The sequence below is a fragment of the Paroedura picta genome, chromosome 3 (genome assembly GCF_049243985.1).
Source record: "Paroedura picta isolate Pp20150507F chromosome 3, Ppicta_v3.0, whole genome shotgun sequence".
In the NCBI taxonomy this organism is placed as follows: Eukaryota; Metazoa; Chordata; class Lepidosauria; order Squamata; family Gekkonidae; genus Paroedura; species Paroedura picta.
Window position 1 is genome coordinate 38,940,585 of NC_135371.1, and position 19,980 is coordinate 38,960,564.

Below are 19,980 nucleotides of genomic sequence, written 5' to 3' on the forward strand. Positions count from 1 at the left end.
TTGCAATGTACCAAACTGTTATACTTGATGTTTGACTGTTATGAGAGCTACTACTGTCATGATATTTTCTTACTGTGAAAAATAGTTTGATGTATGTTCTATTTTATTGTTTCTATATACACCACCCTGAGATATCACAATGAGGGGCAGTATAGAAATGAAATGAAATGAAATAATGATGTGTCTACATCACTGCTCATGTGGAAGTGATGTCATTATGTTCAGGATGTTGGGTGATGCTCTGATATTTGGTCAAAAACTTGATGGCAATTATGGCTTCTAAAATAGAGTGTTTGCCTAAATACCAGAACATCGCCCCAACATCCTGGATGTGATGATATCACTTCTGGGCCATATGGGCCGTGATGTAGACACATGTTGGATGGACCATCCTTTTCTTTCTTGGGGTAAGTCCTTCTCACTGGCCCACTGATCAGTGGGGGACTCCTGCCTTCACCAGGGGGTCTGGCAGCCTTAATTGCTGTAAAAAGGCATAACTGTCTTTGAAAGAGGAAGATACATCTGAACATTCAATGTTCGGTTAATGCCCTTCTCTATTCTCTCTGGGACATGGTTAATGGAACCCTGTGACAATTGTAAAGGAGTATCCATTCAAGTCTTTCTCCTTATAGATTCTTTTTAACATTTGTGACAGGGCTTCATTAAACCTGTCCCAAGTCAATGTGACTCCATGAATATTTTAATATGTGTGGGAGAAAATTGTGATCTCATATTTTAGTAAATAAATAAATAGATGGAATTGTTTTAACTATTATCGTGAGCTGTCCTGAACCACATGGAAAAGAGGGGTATATATGTTGTAATAAATAAATTAATCGACCCTGGTCTTCTCTAGCTGCCAAGATGGAACACTCATCTGTTTTCTATTTTTATATCTTTTGTTTTGAATTCCCAGCAAGTAAAACATTCATTCTGATTTTCTGTCTATTGAATAGTGGTTTGTTTTGCCAAAGTCACAGTTCACTGAGGCCCCCCAGTCTTCACAAGGAACTCTAGAACCTGCCCAAATGGAATGTCTGCGTAGACAATTCAGATATAGTTCTCAGCACATGGGTCTGGATTCTAGCAACCCTTACGGCAGTCCAGATTTCTCTTCTTTCACAACATTTTTTCATTCTCATGAGTATGTGGATTCTAGAATAATCATAAACAATAATATGAATTCTTTTTTCTTGATGCCCTCAGTAAATTTCTGAGGATGGGAACTTTGGGGGTGGAGTGGGAAGTACCAGCAGAAGTAGCACCAACAAAAGTCAAGGTCCAGGCAAATTTGTTTCTGAGGGCCCAGTAGATACTGTTGTTTCAGTCAACCTCAAGCAAATGCCTGGTAGAATTTGAGAAGCTTTAAGCACTAATTTGATATTGGAGGTACCTTTAGTGTACTGTTTACCACTTCCTTCCTATAGAAAAGTGCTATAAATGCTTTGGGAAAAGGAAAAGGGAGGAAGTCACAGAACAGCCATACTGGTCCATGGCAACCACAGGGAGAATGACACATCCACTAGAGCAGGGGTAGTCAAACTGCGGCCCTCCAAATGTCCATGGACTACAATTCTCATGAACCCCTGCCAGCATTCACTGGAAGGGGCTCATGGGAATTGTAGTCCATGGACATCTGGAGGGCCGCAGTTTGACTACCCCTGCTCTATGATATTATATCTCACTGATGAAGTCCCTCTCCTCCCCAAACTCCATCTTTCCTGGACTCCACCCCCAAAATCTCCAGTAATTTTCCAAGCCAGAATTTTCCAACCCAGAATTTTCCAACCCAGAACCAACCCAGAACCTAGACTGAGTATTTAAAGGCAATTAGGTGGAAGTCTCTGGCCAAACCAAGACAAAGTCTTTCTGCATATCTGCTTGGCCTGTGGAAGCCTATTCTGGAATATTTGAACATTCTTGAAGAAAACACACAGAACTTTCTGTTCTTCCTATGTGAACGTAATCCAAGACCATTCCTGCAAGGACCATGTCATGAACCCTGATTCATGCCTGTTTAGTTTAGTTTCCTACGGCCTGGCAAGGCCACAGGTTGCAAAATGGTAAATCAGTCCTCAGGCTCCAAGACTCCCTCACTTTCTCAGCAGGATGTCTTCCTCCTTTCGCTTTATCTCTCTCTTCCCGCGACCTTGCATAGACAGTATAGTCTCAACAGAAATATAGCCGTAGAGATTAGACTCTGGCCATCTGGCAGCTTGTGAACCTAGGCACCTCTGGTGCCCTTTGCTCTCCCGCCTAAATGCCTTGATACCCCTCCCTTATTGAGAGAACCCTATATCTGTTCTGAAGTGTCTATTATTTCTTGTTGATAGTAACAATATTGGCTTGCTTTAGCTGTATGTAGACTCTGTTCAATAAAGTTCTTCCTTGGATTTTCAACTACCTGTTGGATCTCGGATGTGTCTTTATCACGGACTCTGCTAGCTGGGCTCAGCTCGATTCCTGACAGACTATGCCTATGCCAGTCAGCAAGTAAAGCAGGAGCACCTGTAGGCCAATGGAAAGAACAGCATTCGCAGGCAGGGGCTCTTTGGAATTGTAGTCCATGGACATCTGGAGGGCCGCAGTTTGACGACCCCTGCACTAGAAAACGTCTAGAGAATGTCTGCTGAGTGTAGAGCTATCACTGGCACAATGCTGGTAGAACACATGCTCAGCTTGCAGTGTGATCACTGCCCTGCACAGAAACCAGTCCTAGCACACACACACACATGGGGATGTTGTCACTGGACTGCTTTACAAACCTATCGTCAATAATCTTTTAGCACCCAAATGCAGTCAAAGTGCTCTGTATGGCTAATTCCATACACAGCTTGGAATCACCATGCCCATAGCCCCGTGGCTTCCGATAGCACTAATGCGAGAGCCAGCAAATTGCAAACATTTGGCAAGAGCAGAAGCTATTCCTCCTTGAAGATACAGCTTGCATTATATTCCCTGGCTTGAGAGAACATCTAATGGAGTGCAGATGATGTGAACTAATCTTTGAATAAGAGCTTAATTTCTTGGCCAAGTTCTGATTGCCATTTTTTTTTTTTTGGTAGTATTCTCTAAATGAACATAAAAAGATTACAAGATTTGTGAATGCAATCAGTCTCCTGGAAATGCTGGCAGTTTGCTAAGCTTTGACTTTTCTTGGTGCTGGGTAATTAAAAACACAGGGGCTGAGAATGCTGACAGCTCTTTGGAGCTCCTCCAGATTGAAACGGGGAGCCACAGCAGTACACACAGCAGTACCTTGTGACACTTGCCATGAATTAAGAGGGAAAGGAGACCATCACAGGACTTCTTCGTAAAATTAAAACAGTTTCCCCGAAATGAGCCGAGAGGTTGGCTCGCTCGTGAACAAGCAATTCGGCTCCCTGATGTATACGCTAATTAAATTAATCCCTCACCCTGGGAATACCAGTACTCATTAGACACAGGAAAGCGCATAACAGCGCATACTGCAAAACCTGACAAATCAGAACTTTTTATACAGCATCCAACTGGCTCAGAGTCATAGTTAATTGGAAGATTCAGATAAAACCATAAAAATAACTCTGTGGGGATCGTATCTAGGAGTGGGGCTCCTATGCATGATATTTAAAAAGTGAACCTGAAAGGTTAAAAATATTGCCTCCCTGGTAACATTAGTGTATAGTTATTTATTCTGATGGGTTTAAAATGATGAAAAGAAGATGGATTTAAGAAGAGGTGTTTTTTATACCTTGCTTCAACACGGTTTACGATTGCCTTCCCTTTCTTTCCCCACAACAGACACCCTCCGAGGTACGTGCAGCTGAGAGAGCTCTAAGAAAACTGATCTGCAACAACAATCCCAAGAGAACTGTGACTGGTCCAAGGTCAACTAGAGTGAAGGGCAGAAATTAGGGTCAGGCATTCCAAGCATTTGTAATATAAACGGTTGCTGTTTACAAAGGGATAATCCAGACAAATTAACTACCTTCAAACACCATTCGTTTCAGAAGCACATATATTAATCCCATGCTTAAATCTCTGCCAGTAGAACAAATGGGATTTCAAAGGACTTAACTTTGGCTGGATTGTGCCCAAGCATTTTAACATGTCTGGAGCTGTGGGGGTGCCCCACTCCATGGACTAATTATACCTTTGTGACCCAATCAGCAGCAAAACCACACCGTTCTCGTGCATTGGAAGTCTAGCAAAAGGCCCACCCACAGCTCCAGGGATGCAAGCATTGTCTAGTTGACTGATGCGACCATGTCTCCCCATGTCTCCCCCAGTGGAGCCAAATGCCAAAGCACTGGCAAGGCATCCAATTTGCCAGTGAGCACCAGCAGGGGACACAAGACCAGCGTGATTCATGGGGACAGAATGTGGGCTTGAAGACGCTGTGAGGAGAGAGCTGTTAGGACAGTTCCTCTCACTGAAGCTGAGTCTAAAGAGATGGGACCAGGGCTGTCTTAACAACATTATAGCCCCCCGGGCAAAGCCGTGCACTGAGGCTCTACCTACACAACCACTCACAGGTATAAAAACATAATTTACTGATAAAATTAAACTTATATTTATTGGTACCACCAACAAGATCAGTGTTCAAACATTAAAAGACATGCTGTTCAGCAAACATTAATCAACACAAAAGTTCGGACAATAGAACATGAGCATTCATTCATTTATGAATCCATTCATTTGTAGCCCGCCACTCCCAGACAAGTTGGCTCGTGGCAGGTAACATTAAAAAATCCCTACAATAAAACTCTCCATAAAACAATAAAACAGTCATTCCTCCCTGGCAGTGAAAAAAACTCCTCCCCCTTGCTTGATGGTCTACCAATAACCTCATGCCCCAGGGGAACAGCTGGAAAGGGTGGGCAGATGTTCTAACCTCTTTTGAGGGGGCCCCAGATATTAACTGCCCTGGCCTTAACCAAAGACCTTGGAGAAGAGCTCCATCTCACAGTCCCTGAAGAACTGAGAAAGCTCTGATAGGGCCCTCAGCTCTCCCAGGAACTGATTCCACAAGGCCGGGGCCAGGACCAAAAAGGCCCTAAACCAGACCAAGGCCAGGCATACATCCCATGAGCCAGGAATCACCAAGTTCACACTCACTGAGCAAAGAGCTCTGTGGGGGGGGGAGCGATAAGGAGAGAGGCGGTCCCATAGGTATGTGGGACCCATACCACAAATGGCCTTAAAGATTAGTACCAAAACCTTGCAGTTGATCTGGGCTGCAACTGGTAACCAATAGCACAGGTTGGGTATATGTCCCCAGCCTCAGCACAGGTTGGGTATATGTACCCAAGAAGTTCCTTTGAGGACCCTAGCAGCTGTGTTCTGTACTAGCTGCAATTTCTGGGTCAAGGACAAGAGAAGGCCCACATAGAGCGAGTTGTAGAAGTCAATCCTGGAGGTGACCGTTGAATAGATCACATGTGATCAGGTGATCCAAGGACGAATAGGGCACTATATTCAGGTAGAAAAATGCCAAGCAGGCTACTTAAGTGACATTGGCCTCCACCGATAGGGAGTCATCCAGAATCACACCCATGTTCCTGGCTGTGGGTGAGATGTTAAATTACACCTTGGCCAGCTGTCATACTATCGCCCAATTATGATTCCTCCCCTTCTGCTGTCTGCTCCAGTGCAAGCAAGCAACTGGAGCTGTGCATTAGAGCACATGCCAAGTTTAATGCATGATTTGATGGTTATTATGCAGGACTAGGGTTGGGGTCACCAAATTCAAAACCCCACTCATTATGAACCATATTGGACCAGTAACTCACTCTCTCTTACTGCCTGCCTAATTTACCTCACAGGTCTATTGTGTGGATAAAATAGGAGGAACATGAATTCTTTGGGTAGGAGAAAAATATAGAAACGCTCCAGAACTTTGGATCTTTCTTCCCAGAGAGATTCATTTGCCTCCCTCTATTGGTGTCTTTTGCCTGCAGGTGAAGAATTTTTTGTTTCATCTGGCATTACCTAATAATGCTCCTAGCTCCTTCTAGTGCTACTTGTTTATGTGTTTTAAAATATTTCTTTATATTTAAACTGTATTTTGTTAAAATGTTTCAATGTTTTTATTTTTGGCATCTTGTGGACCCTGATAGGGTAGAAAGGTGGCATTAAAATGTTCTAAATAAATTAATTAAATGAAGATTTTTTTCCCCAGTGTAGATTCAGAAATCATGATAATTGGCTTCTATTTCCAGACATTATAAATGCTGGATCTATTTATCTATGGAATTGCTTCATAAAGGGTAAAAATACAAGATAAAATGACTGCCACATCTGATTGTGAAAGTCTACAACCCAGCAGGGCACAGTAATTTGTCCAAGATGAAAGAACATTACATCAGATCACTGAGTCAACACATACTTCATGAAAACATGTTCAAAGTAATCCTTGTGGACATACAAACAGCTCAGAGCAAACCACCCTATTTTACTATATTCTCTTGGGTACTTACTCAGGTTCCTGTTCTTAGGTTCACACAGCAGTGACAGATGTGTTGAAAATTATATCCAGGTCCATTCCGCACAACGTTAATGTTACTGAAATCTTACCATTGTGTAACGCTATTTTTTTAATATTACGCACGACGTTGTACGCAATCTGCAACACTCCTCCAACACTCCCACAAAATCACTTCATTGTAGTGCTTTTTGGGAAATCCCCCTAAAAAACCACTAGACTCTTGAGAACAACCTGCAACACATCCGAAAAAGACATGTACATTCTCAATATGGCAGTAGCAAGAATGTCCCTCCCTAACCTCTCAAACCCGAACTTCTGGCGTCGCGATGGCCATTTTCCCCCCTTAAACTGGCAAAAGCAACGAATAAGCGATGCTTCTTCGGCTGAAATCCCTCCACAAGCAATTGTCTGTAAAGTTTCCGAGCACACTACAGCCCCCTGTTCGAAACTGCCCGTAATTTCAGCCAGAAATTGCACCCATGGGGGGATTTTTTGTTTTACTTTAAGAGCGTGTAAATTATTAAGCGCCAGCTTCTACGCCAGTGAAAAAGGTCTTTCTGATACATCAAATGAACAAATATGCACTGCTACAGGTGTTTTGGGGTTTTTAAAAAACAGTTTTTAAAGGGAAGCACAAACACAACAGTTAATTGGCTGCTAGGTTTGATTGACGGCCAGGGGCGGGAGGAAGCGCAGAAAAATACTACCTCCTTTGTTGCGATTTCGGCGAGACCGGAAATTTGTGCGTTACGAGAACAGTGCTAGTGGGAGAGCCTTTTTTCCGAGAAAACTGGCTGTGTGCGTTACCGAGACCTGCTGCTATTAATTGAAGCGCTTTTCGATAGTGCTCAGAATAAGAACTGGTTTCCTTTGGGCTTCTAAAAATCAGGTTAGTTGTTTTCCTCATGAGGTGGTCTTCAATACTATTAGCCATGACTAAAGCAAGAAAAAAAATTACACTAACATTTCGGTGGGCTTGTCTGGAAACCAGTTTTTGGGAAAGTGATTTAGAAAATTAGCTATTCAAGTGAAGCAACTGGTATAATTAATTAATGAATCACAGATAAAATATAACCTTTTTTCTGAATTAATATCCAATATGAATCAAAGCATTCTTTGGGAAAAAAGAAAGAAAAGTACATCCAAACCTTCGTTGCAGTGCCCCAAACAGAAACGTCTTGATTTTGGCCACTATATCAACTTGCCAACTTGCCATTTGGAGACTGGTAAGGTGGTATCAGTCAACGGGAGGCAAAGAAAAAGAGGGGAGGAAGAAGGAAAATATGAACCTGAAGAGAGAAGGAAGATGGAGATTAGTAGCAGTATGGGACCCTTTGCCTACAACATTCCTTGTGGGAGAGTATAGTAAGGTGACCAGATTGTCTCACTTTTGGACATCTGGGGGTACCTGGCAAATTGTAATGTTGAAATTAAATATATATATATATATTACAATACTATTTTTGCGTTCTATGCATTCTATGAAACATTTTGTTGCTCCATATAGACCAAATTTTTAATCAAGAACCCCCCCACCCCCGGTCAATGGTGTCCCACTTTACCAATGTTAAAATCTGGTCACCTTAGAGTATAGGGGAGGCAAAAAGCTTTGCCTCACTAAACAAGAGCACTGTAGACAAACAGCCTCAGATCAGTCCTAAATTGAAATCCCTGGTTTGTATGATTAAAGAGCTTTGTTTCTTTTTCTGGAGGCCAGAAAAGCCATCTGACTCTTTATACTGGCAAAATCTGAAATTGTGCTCCATAGATATGGACCCCTGCTTTATGGGGTCTGGAATTAGAAGGCAGGAAGGGGTTTTGATCATCGCCTACCCCCAACTGCAGTTATATAAACTAGGTGTGCTATGGTGCTAAATTGCTGAACTTTAAGATTTAAAGACCCATGTGGCTGTTTCTGAAACAGACAAGAGCAATCTGGTTTTTTAAGCCCTGAAACATTGCCATTCAGCCCCGAACAGTAATTGCCCTATGGGCCTGGAATTTGGGGGTAGATAAGGAGAAAAACCCCTTCCTGTCCTGAGTCCAAATATTAAAACCAATCGGGTTGAAGTTTAACATTTCAAAAGCTGAAGTGACACCTTGCTCCTTCCATGTTTCATGAATAATATTTATTGTCCTACAAGTGGGAGCCCAAAACAAAATGTTATGGATTGTTTTTTAACACACCGTCCACTTCCCACATAACTCACATTGAGTTTAAGTGTCAGAATGAATTTAAGGAGTTCATGAGGACCTCTGGCTACATTGTGTTGTGGGTCCCTACTGGTAATATAACTTAGAGACTGTCCAATATAAAGCCCTGATTTATGACTGGCAGATGGTTCCTCTCTTGCTAGTTGAAGCCTAAATAGACTACGGAGAGAGGAGGGGGAAGAGAAATAGGATATCTGTTACACACTCAAGGAATTGAGCCATGTAGAAAAGAACACCCTGCTGCTGATGTACAGTTTAGTTAAGCTGAGGTACCTGGAGTGAAGCCAGCTTAGGGCTCATTTACATTGCCCTTTTAGTGCGCTAAGAATGCGAGTCCTGATGCAGCATTTTTAGCACACTTTTAGAAAATTTCACAATGACACACTTGACAATCATGGTGCGCAGAGTGAAACAAACTGTATGTGTGTGTTTTTAAGATAAGCTGTAATTACTGGCTCAGTATCAGCATTGGAAGAAGTATGAGAATTTTCAGTATATGGACCAAAAACCAATGTCTTCTGTAAAGGTACAAGATATAGGAAACGACCTGATTTTATACCATGCCATCAAGATACAAAGAACTCTAAAGAGAAATAAATTATCCAAAAAAATGTAGCAGCCTGTCTTGAAGAGTTTGCAAGCTAAATTTAGACTTCGGTGGAAACAACACATGAAAGGAATGACACATGATGTCGTTACTCAGGGAGCGTCAGTACAGAACAGAACAGGAATCATATAGGTCAAAATAGCGAATGGCAGACCAGGCTGATAGCACCATTATATAACTGTGGGTGACAGTAATGGGTGCACCATTCCAATGCATACATATGTGGATCGAGGAGACTGCCAAATGAATGCTGAAAAATGTAATCCATTTTTGCAATGGCAAAAAAAAAAGGAACAAATCATGCTTGAATGGTTTCAGGCCAGTCCCATATTTAAAGAAAAACCAGGGTAGAAGAATTAGATTACCACGGCTGTGAGGTAAAGTTATAAAAAGAGGTCAGCATATTTGTACAAAGTCATGATGCAGAACTTCTTGAGACGGTTCCAAAATTTAGCGAGCCATCAGTAATAAAATCATGATGTCACCTTTGCCCAAATATGTACAGTCTACAACAAGGATGCTGGAATTTACTCTGGGTCTGTTGTTTACCTTGAGTGATGTCTGTTTATAAAGGGTTTATGCCATTTCTATTCCAACATCAGATCTTCCCTGGAGGAGGGGGGGAAAAACTAAATTATGAAATATTTCCAAGTAGGAAAAGAGTTATAATGAAAACCCACCTTCTCCTAATTTTTATGTTGTGCCCTTCGCCCCCTTTTGAGTAAAATCATATGCTACTGGTGGGGAAAAGAAGCAGAGAGAGAGAGAGAGAGAAAAAGACATCTCTCAGTTCAGTGAGTTTTAATTTAATTTCCTGTTTATTTTTCATATTGGAAGACACTGGACACTACTGTTTCAACATACACACGAGTCTGTGGAGAAAGAAGGGTAGACTGTGCATGTCAGGCCAGTGTGCCAATAATGCTTCACTTTACGCAATGCTCCAGGTAATAAGCTCAAGCTGTTAGTTGTATTTATTCCCTAGCATTATATCACTGGCATCACAGGGTACCAGGAATGAATTTAGAAGTCTTCTGCTTTGGGTAATATGTCTGAGGAAAGATGAGGGCAATTAACTATGTGCAAATGGAACAATAACAGCCCTGTAATTGTGTCTGTAAGGACTCATTCACATGGGCCAATAATAAAATCATAACATTTTAGGGCTAGAAGGTCCATTGAAATAACATCAGTCCCATTGCTGGCTTTTAAAAAGAGCTTGTTGTGCCCAAGCCATTTCTGGCAGATGCTTTTTTAATGCTGTTAGCTTGGAAGGCGCCTGTTTACCTGATTTTCCCTTTCCTTATCAACCCGCTGAGACCTCTGAAGTGCTGGTGATCCATATGGACAAAAGTCATGTGGATAGTGAGATTGCAGACCTGGGCCAAAAACTGGCTTTTGCACCAATAGAGCTTCATGCACCAGTTGAGCATCTCTGGTAAAAGCACCTCATTCTGTAATGGAGTCGGGGTGGGGAGTATAAGAAAAACGAATCTAGGAAAGGAACAGGAGGTGGGGGAAATGAAGAAAAACTGGGGTAGCACAGGGATGTTAACCAAGTTGTCTGGACACAAACTAAAAACCTGGAAACTTGGGGGAAAGAAATGAAACCTTAGGACAACCTGGAAATCTTCTATAGTGCAATATTTGGCAATGTGTGGATGCAGCCAAGGTCTGACTTTACTCATTTTAAATTTTCATGTTTTAAATTATTTTTTAACAACTCTACTTTCTCCCTAGTTTGCTGGAAGGCTGAGCTCTTTCTACCAGTAATGGGCTTCTGGAGACAACTAGGATTTCCAATGTTTTCAGATTATACATTTAGCAATCAAAACAGCTTATGTGCATCCACTGCTGCTGGGCCTTTCTCCGAGCCCACATTGCAGGGAAATAAGCCAAAATCACATGCAGAAGAACAGACTGTACCTAAAGCTGAGTGCTGTACTGAAACACCTCTTGCCAAAAGGGGATAATTGTCTATTGTAATATGAGTTTCCTGGATTTCACGGCTTGAGATGCACAAATCCCAAATGAATTCAGGAGCACACAAGTCTCGGCACAACTCAGTCCTCCTTCAAATATCACATGACAGTCAAAGCATGTTCTGCTTTCCCTGGACCATTGTAGTGTTTGAACTACTTGCCAATTATCACATGACTGAGTAATCACAGAGTATCATTTCTTCACCTCAGGCAGTTATACAGCAGTTGGGGCCAAGTGATAAAGATATGGTGTGCTTGGCTTAACATCTAAACAAAGCTTTTGAATCTGTTCTGAAGCCTGACTTTACCAAGCCCACCAACATTATGTATATGGCTGCATATCATGCATATGGCGTTGGGTTGCCAGGCACAGGTAGGAGATGAGGAAGGTGGAGATTTTGTGGGGAGAGTGATTGGTGGTCTTGATATAATCATAGCATTTCCGGCATGGCCCAGAAGTGATGAGATGTGATGACACTCTAACTCTCGCTCAGAACTCTATGGTTGAACTAGGTTTAATCATGCTGTGTGAAGCTCTAGCATTCACTCCAAACTCTATAGCTAAGCCATATTGTTTGTGGTGAATGCTAAAGCATCACCCCCAGTACAACAACATCACTCTCAAATTGCACTGGAATCAACTTGTTGATTATGCTCCTCCATTTCTCCTGGTCACTTCTTCCCACTCCCCAGCTGACTGGTGCTGGCCAATGGTAGCTGAGGGCAGGAGATTCCCATCCCTAGTGGGAAGCTGGAAATCGTAATATGTTGTTGTCTGTTACTGTGATGGAAATAAATATCATTTTTGACACTATCATTTTTGTCAGGGTTCTGCACTCAGGAGAAAAGTCCTCACTCGGGAGGAAATTCCCATCAGTTGAAGATTTCTAGATACATAAATACTTTATAAAGAAAGGAAGGAAGCAGAATGAAGGTTTCAATTTCTGTTTAGGCAATAAAAGGTAAAGGTAAAGGTATCCCCTGTGCAAGCACCGAGTCAAGTCTGACCCTTGGGGTGATGCCCTCTAGCGTTTTCTTGGCAGACTCAATACGGGGTGGTTTGCCAGTGCCTTCCCCAGTCATTACCGTTTACCCCCCAGCAAGCTGGGTACTCATTTTACCGACCTCGGAAGGATGGAAGGCTGAGTCAACCTTGAGCCGGCTGCTGGGATTGAACTCCCAGCCTCATGGGCAAAGCTTTCAGACGGCTGCCTTACCACTCTGCGCCACAAGAGGCTCTGTTTAGGCAATAGCAAAGCCAATCAGAGGGGGGAAGCAGGAGGAGAACACCCAAAGCAGAGATGGGTGAGAAGGACAGGCCTAGGAAGGATTTTAAAAGAATGTGATGGAACTGAAGACTGTGGTAGGCCACGACCTTATAACTGCTTAATGTATGTTTCAAAATATACCCTACTCAAAAAATTGAATGAGGATTATAACTGTGTTTCAGTTGGTGGCGTCTTACATAACCTGCTCAAAATGCTCAAATGAGTAATGCTCACAAAACAAGCCACAGCCTGAAATGTCTCCACTACCAGATGCATCACTTGTCTACTATTTCTGTGGCTAAACATTATGTGGCTTGACTTGAGGAATAAAATAATGGCTCCTTGTTGGATCAGCTGGGGAAATCTTGGCTTTGATTCTTGAAGGTTCAACAATCAGATAATGTTTGCCGCTGATTTAGACATGATCCCTCATCTGGCAGCAATAGCAATAGGGCAGGATGATACGTATAAACTGAGCCAAATGATAAGGAGTAATCTGTACAGTGTGTGCAGCAATTGTCCATCCGAAGCTCAGAGTATTATTACAGAGAAGCCAGAACTAGGCCCATTGTTGAGCTGAAATTACATGAGAAATTTCTTTGGGCTCTTGTAGTCACAGAGGCAATGCAAATCAACTGGAATGAACCCCCAAATCTCTGATCCTCAGTGGGATGGCTGTTGTTCTTTGAACCTGCCATTTCTTCACTGGTGTTCTGCTTTCACTGTAGTGTGCCTTTGTGCAGTAGATCTCCAACAGTGGCTACATTTCATGTTTTTGTTTTATCTTTGCTTAGGAATGCAGCCCTTTGCAATCGAGAGGAAAATACACCATGAAAAGCACTGAAAAGCAAAGAGGTCAAGGACCTGAAGTTACCCACAATATTAATGACAAACCAGCAACCGCACCATGGCAACAGAGAGAAGGGTACTCAGTGTGGAAGTCATGAGTAGTGTGGGCCTTTGAGAAAACACAACAGGGAAATGAATGGAAATAACATGATGTTCTAGCTCTTCTCAGCTGGGACAGATATATGCAGCTTAATCCTTAATGGGTGACTTCCCAGGATTGTCAATAAAAGTCCTGCAAGGGAAAAAAATGGGGAAAGGATAGTTAGCAGGGAGCTACACAAGGAAGGGAGGGACAGTTAATATGATTTTAGAATGATTGTCTCCAGTCATAAGAACAGCTCTATTGGATCAGCCCAGTAGTTCATCTAGGCCAACATCCTGTCTCACACAATGGCCAACTGGTTACCCTGAAGAGCCAAACATTACATAGAGGTTTAACCCTACCCCCAACATTGCCTCCTGACTCTGGTATTCAGAGGTTTACCATCTCTTAATGTGGAAACCTCCCTTGGGCAAATTGGCAAGTAGCCACTGGTAGATCCAGCCTCCATTAATTGCCTAATCTCTTTTCAAAGTCATCTACATCCTCTGCAGGAAGATTTCACATTTTAATCCCTTATTGAGTAAAGAAGTAGTGCCATTTCTCTGTCCTAAAATTAAATCTATTGCCCGTCAACTTCATTGGGTGCCTTCAAGTTCTAGTATTTTGGGAAATGGAGAAAATGCTTTTTTAAACCCTTTACATTCTTTCTACACATTACATCTGTAACAGAGAGTGGCTAGCTCATGGTCACCTACTAAGCTTTATGGTGCACTAGAGGCAAAGCCCATTGTATGCGGAAATACAATGGGTGCTAGCCTTTCCCCGCAGGGAGCCCCTGGCAGCCGCGCGGAGTGCAGCTGGTGGGGGCTCCCTTGGCCGGTGGCCTGATGCGGCGAGAGCAGGCCGCCGGGCAGGGAGCAACTGTCAGCCGCGCTCTGCGCGGCTCGCAGTTGCTCCCTTGTCGGCAGGGCGGGAATCGGCCAGGACAATCGGCAGGCGCAAAGCGCCTGCCGATTGGCCCGGCCAATGGTCTGTCCGGAGGAAGGAGCCAATCGGCACCCTTCCTCATCCCGGACAGAGCACGGCCTAACTCCTCCCCCTAAGCCCTTACGGCTTTATTCAGTCCGCGGCGCTGCGGGCTGTGTAAAGATCAAGAGGGATGTTCAGATGCTTTTGGGTGAGTGGCATGCAATCTACGAGTCACAATGCTTTGACAGCATTTAGGAAAACACGCAGGGCATATCAAAGTTTGAGTCCAGTGGCACCTTTTCAACCAAGAAAGTTTCATTCAAGGTATCAGCCTTTGTGTGTATTTGGCTGAAGAAATATGCATGTATGCTTATACCTGCATATTTTAACATTCTTACTACACGTATAATTCTCTTGTAGTTATGTTCATGACATAGCTCCTAATGAAATGAATTTTATTTTCCACCAGGCATATGGTTGAGGCCAGGGCAGGAGGTCCCGACACTCGATCTGGGCCCCCTAGGTTCATCTGACCGATATGGTTGCCTCACTCCCATTAGGCCATTAGGACTTCAGGAGATCAGGAGATCAGTAGCATGGTTGTCCCCCTATTGAACAAGGGGTATAGATAGTGTTTTTTGCCTGCTGCCTCGATATTTATTGATATTAATTGGTTTTAGTAATTTTATTGAGGGAACTATGGGATTTTATTATAAATTATTTATTCTGTAAACCGCCGTGAGCCTAAAGGAACGGCGGTATATAAATTTAATAAATGAAATAAAAAATAAAAAAAATAAAAATAAATGAAATAAAATAAATAAAACAAATTGGGAGCCAAGGATTTCTTTCTTTCTTTCTTTCTTTCTTTCTTTCTTTCTTTCTTTCTTTCTTTCTTTCTTTCTTTCTTTCTTTCTTTCTTTCTTTCTTTCTTTCTTTCTTTCTTTCTTTCTTTCTTTCTTTCTTTCTTTCTTTCTTTGCTCTTTGGTTGTTTGTGAGCAGCTCAGGCCTATATGTTGGGCTATTCTGCGATATATTCAAACTTCCTCACAAAACAGCGCAACCAGCATGCACATTCTCATACAACATGATGAGGGTTCTAGCTTCCCCCCTCTCTCACAGTCCTGTTGTCATTGCAGGTCTCTCAGCAGCCAATCATATCAATAAATAGTGAGCACATAAGCCAGACTGCCAGTGATCAGAAGCACTGTCTTTTAAAGAAAGTCAAGCCATTAGTCAGAAGAAGGCCCCAAGGCCACTGGCTTGTCCTGTAGCAGACCACTGGTCTATTAAGATCAGTATCGTCTACTCAGACCAGCAGTTGCCCTCCAGGGCTGATTCTGCAATTACTTTGTTTATTCCATTGTGGATCCTGCTGAATCCAGATCTATTTGAACTCGGTCTTCCTCTTCCCCCCCCCCCCCCATTGAAACAGAAAAGTGTTCTGCACATGCTTAGGGAGGCTCCGAAGGGGAGGGGGGAGCCAAACGCAGCAGGAGCGTCTTTCTTTCTTTTCTTGAAGTGGGGTGGGGGGGAAAGCAGAGGAGGGAGAAAAAAAAATCACGAGGCATATCTCTACCCACAGAAGTTAGGGCTTCTAGGGCTTAAGTTGAGAGAAAATTAGGACTTCCTCTTTTTAAAAAAAGCTTACAGCCTTGGCCAATCAGGGCTCCTCTACCACGGAGTGAGCCCTGGCGAAGCAGCTGGAAATCCACATGGTTCCTCATGCTTTCTCAATCTGATTCTGAAAATATTGAGGGTTATTTCCACTCCTAAATATTGCAGGATAAAGGTAGGGTCACTCCAGATCAATCATAATTTTTGCAGAGGGAAAATCTAAATTGGACAAAATCAAAATGGAAATCACATTCAGTGGAAATGGCAGGGACTGAATTGACCTGGGATTGGAATAAAAGCTCCGTGCAGACTACACCCAAACAGAGATATTGCACATAACCTCCCATCATATCCTGGTGGCTAGAGATGCTAGGGATTGAAGGCAGAACCCTCTGCATTCCTAGCAGATGCTCTACCACTAAGCCACAACCCCCCCCCCTGCCTGCCCGCATTAGAGCATCAGTAAAAGAGAGATTTATCCAGCCTTAAAGCCAGGGGTAGCAGTCAAAAAATCATGTCTTTCTTCAGCTAATGGGGAACAGATTCTCACACTGAATTTTGGAGAATTAGTTACTGCCACATCCCTTTCATACAGTATTTATTTGCAAACACAGTTGTATGGTAAAGTTCTGGTATTTGCCACATAAAGGGAACAGGTTTAAAATGAGAGTGTGCCCTCATGTGATGAATATCAGTTCTCTCTACACAAGGAAGTGTTTGAATAAAATGTCCTGCATGCATAATGATGCTGATAATGATTCTAGCATGACTTTAATAGATCAGAAAGAAAGAACTGGACCTTAAGATCTTGCATTGAGAGGGGATTGCAAATGTATCAGTACTTTTCCAGCAAATATGCCACCTTTTCAACAAATATAGCTATACAAGAGTTCAACAATGCCGACATTAACTCCTTCTAGTCCTATACACAATTGTGTGTCACCGGACATTGTTGTCTTTCCTGATAAGTTTATGTTCCTCCAATCCAGTGGTGGCATTGTTAAAACATGCAATCCCTCCACTTCCTTTGCCCATGCTTCAGTCAGGTTACTTACAAAATTTATACTCCTCTTTTCTGCCTTTATCAGAGCTACCATGGTGGTTTACAAATTCAAAACATACCTAATAAAAATCACAACTTAAAAACTATTAAGCCAACAAAAACATATCATTAAAACAATTAAACCCAGAGCAAAAATACATATGAAAATAAAAACAAAATGTTGGGCATTTGAGGGAATGAGGGAATGCTGAATGAAAGAAAAAGTCTTCAGTTGCTGGCAGAAGATGGGAACAGAAGTGGACAGGTGAATCTTCCTTGGGAGAAAATTCCAAAGTTTTGGTGCCACAACCAAAATATCCCTCTCCCAGGGTACCACCCACTTAATCTCAGAAGGTAGGGGCACCGAAAGCAAGGCCTCTGAAGATGACTGTACTATTTAGGTAGGTATATAAGGATGTAGACAGTCCTGTTGGCCTCACAGGGAACTTTTCTTATTGCTCAGAAGTTATGCACCACATTAGGATGGGCATAGCCAAATGGCCAGCTGTTTTTCTTACCTGGTGCCCATTTATCATGGCAGAAATCCTAATAGATCAGTAAGCCTCAAAAGTACAAAATGATATACATAGATTAAAGCCTTGTAAAATCTACACTTCAGTTATTCTTGGCTTGATTTTAACTCTTTGGAATGCCCTAAGATGTGATTCAAGGAATTCACAGATATCAGAGGCCCTGCTAGCATAGGTAGAAGGACCTTATGCTTGCATAAGGAATTCTTGGATCATAACCATAATATAGAGGTTGTTTTTGTCAATGTCTATATTAAAACTAACCATTTATGGATATTTTCTGTAGCTTGTTTTTAAAAATGGATATTTTCTGTAGCTTGTTTTTAAAAATTTTCTGCAGCTTGTTTTTTAAAATGTTTTTAGAAATAAATAACAGGCTTTAAGTTGAAAGCTTTCCTCCAACTTATGATCAGCAATGTCTTCTCAAGTACCTCTGTGCTTTTGGAAGTGGTTGTTTATGAGTAGGTTATTAATGTACAACCTGATTAGTTGAAACACTCAGCTTCATAGAAAAGTTTAGAAATTTGTCATACATGTACGATAATGAAAGCACCATAAAAATCTGTTCAATTCTGTTTCACGGAGGAAAGAGAACCCCAGATGAATTGAAATCAAATCTATGATTTGAAAAGGTAGAATAGTGGTTAGATTAAGACTGGGGACCCTGGAGTACAAAACTCCACTCAACCATGTGTCCTTAGGGAATTTGGGGCTAGTTGCTTTCTCTGGGCTTAATTTATCATCCAAGGGATGCCAGTTCCTAGGTGAAATTTGGAATTATAGCTCATCTCCAGTTCTGCCCACTCCTGTCTCCACCCCCAAAGTCTTCAGTTATTTCCCAAACCAGACCTAGCAATCCTATACAAGGTGAAGATAAGATGGGGGAGGGGAAAACTGTGTACCCTGTCCTGAGCTACGAAGAGGAAGGGTAGATCAAACCATGAAACATATTGTCCACAAGCAATTTCTTAAAGGATTAAAATCATGTTTCATTTAAACAGATGAATTTAAACCTCAGGCAACTGCATTGGCTCCCAGTTGTATTCTGGATCAGATTCAAAGTTTTGGTCTAAACCTTCAAGCTTGGACCCCATGTACTTCAGGGACGTCTATATCCCTCTGAAGAGCACTCTGCTCTGCCAATGAGAATTGGCTGACGATCCCTGGACCTTGAGACATATGTTTGGCCTGGTGGAATGAGTTCCCAGAAGAACAGCGGGCACTTCAGGAGCTTGCTTAGTTCTGAAGAGCCTGCAAGATGGAGCTCTTCCACCAGACATTTGGTTGGGGCCAATGAATTGTAGAGTAACATTGAGTTTGGCCCCCTCCTATAATAACCCCTCACTTGAAATGGGAGAAGTATCTGAAGGCAAGGCTCATAGATACTGTGCTATAATGGAATTAGCGTTATAATTGTTTTAATCTTTAATGTATAATATATCATTGTAAAACATCCTGAGCTGGCTCCCCAGGAGGGATGCTCATATGAATTCAAACATAAAAATAAATAAATAAAAATAAGTCTCTTGCGGGGAGGCAGAACACAACAATTTTAACCCTTCCTTCTGCAAAGTTTTAAGGCTGCCCACCAGCCCCATGGTAGTCTCCTCTGCCTTCCTCCCAATCTCCCCTTCCGTCCCCCCAGTTGTTTTCTCAGAAGAACTGTTGCCTGGAGATTTCCAGACCCCCCACCTGGAGGTTGGCGACCCAGCTGGCTGCACATGGAAGGGGAGTGAGGGTCAAACACAGCTATTGAGATTAGAGTTGGCCATTCTTTCATCACTGCAGCACACTGGACCTCAAGATCAAGTGAGGAGCAGGAGGACGAGGGTCAGCACACAGGAAAGCCACCATGCATCCTAGTGCCTGGGCTTCCTAGTGTCCGGGCTTTGCATTTGCTATAACCATTAACAAGTCTCAGGGACAGACCCTCAGCAAGGTTGGCCCCCATCTCAAAGAGCCTCTTTTCAGTCATGGCCAGCTATATGTCACATTCTCATGAGTACACCATTTCCAGGACCTTCACGTCCATGCCCCCCCCCCGGACCACAACATGGCATGCTACTCACACATTCAGACTGCATATTTACAAGAAACATTGTCTACCAAGAGGTCCTCCTCTAACCACCACACCACCATACACATCACCACCTTGAACATCTCTACTCTCTCCAATGCTCCATTTGTGCTCACTGGAACCCACTTTCTACCCTACCAGCCCAGAACCTTCTGCCAGCCACCGCACCACAAAGAGAATGTGCCTCAAATGCCACACGACTTCAAGGACACCTCCCCCAAACAAGACACTCCCCCTCCCCCCATTCTAGCGGCCATTGTATTTGCAGCTGCAACGGCCTTGATTTCTATAAATTAAGATATTTCTTTAAAGAAAG

General features: G+C 42.6%; 1 long non-coding RNA gene across 1 annotated transcript in view; it reads right to left on the reverse strand.

Moving 5' to 3' along the window:
* The window catches only part of LOC143831091 (uncharacterized), a 53,722-nt gene that overhangs the window by 25,743 nt on the left and 7,999 nt on the right, over positions 1-19,980 (reverse strand). Inside the window, exons 4-5 of the long non-coding RNA XR_013228705.1 lie at positions 9,837-9,896; positions 7,615-7,755 (exon numbers count right to left, since the gene is read on the reverse strand). This is a non-coding gene — a long non-coding RNA (uncharacterized LOC143831091). The remainder of the gene's footprint in view (positions 1-7,614; positions 7,756-9,836; positions 9,897-19,980) is intronic.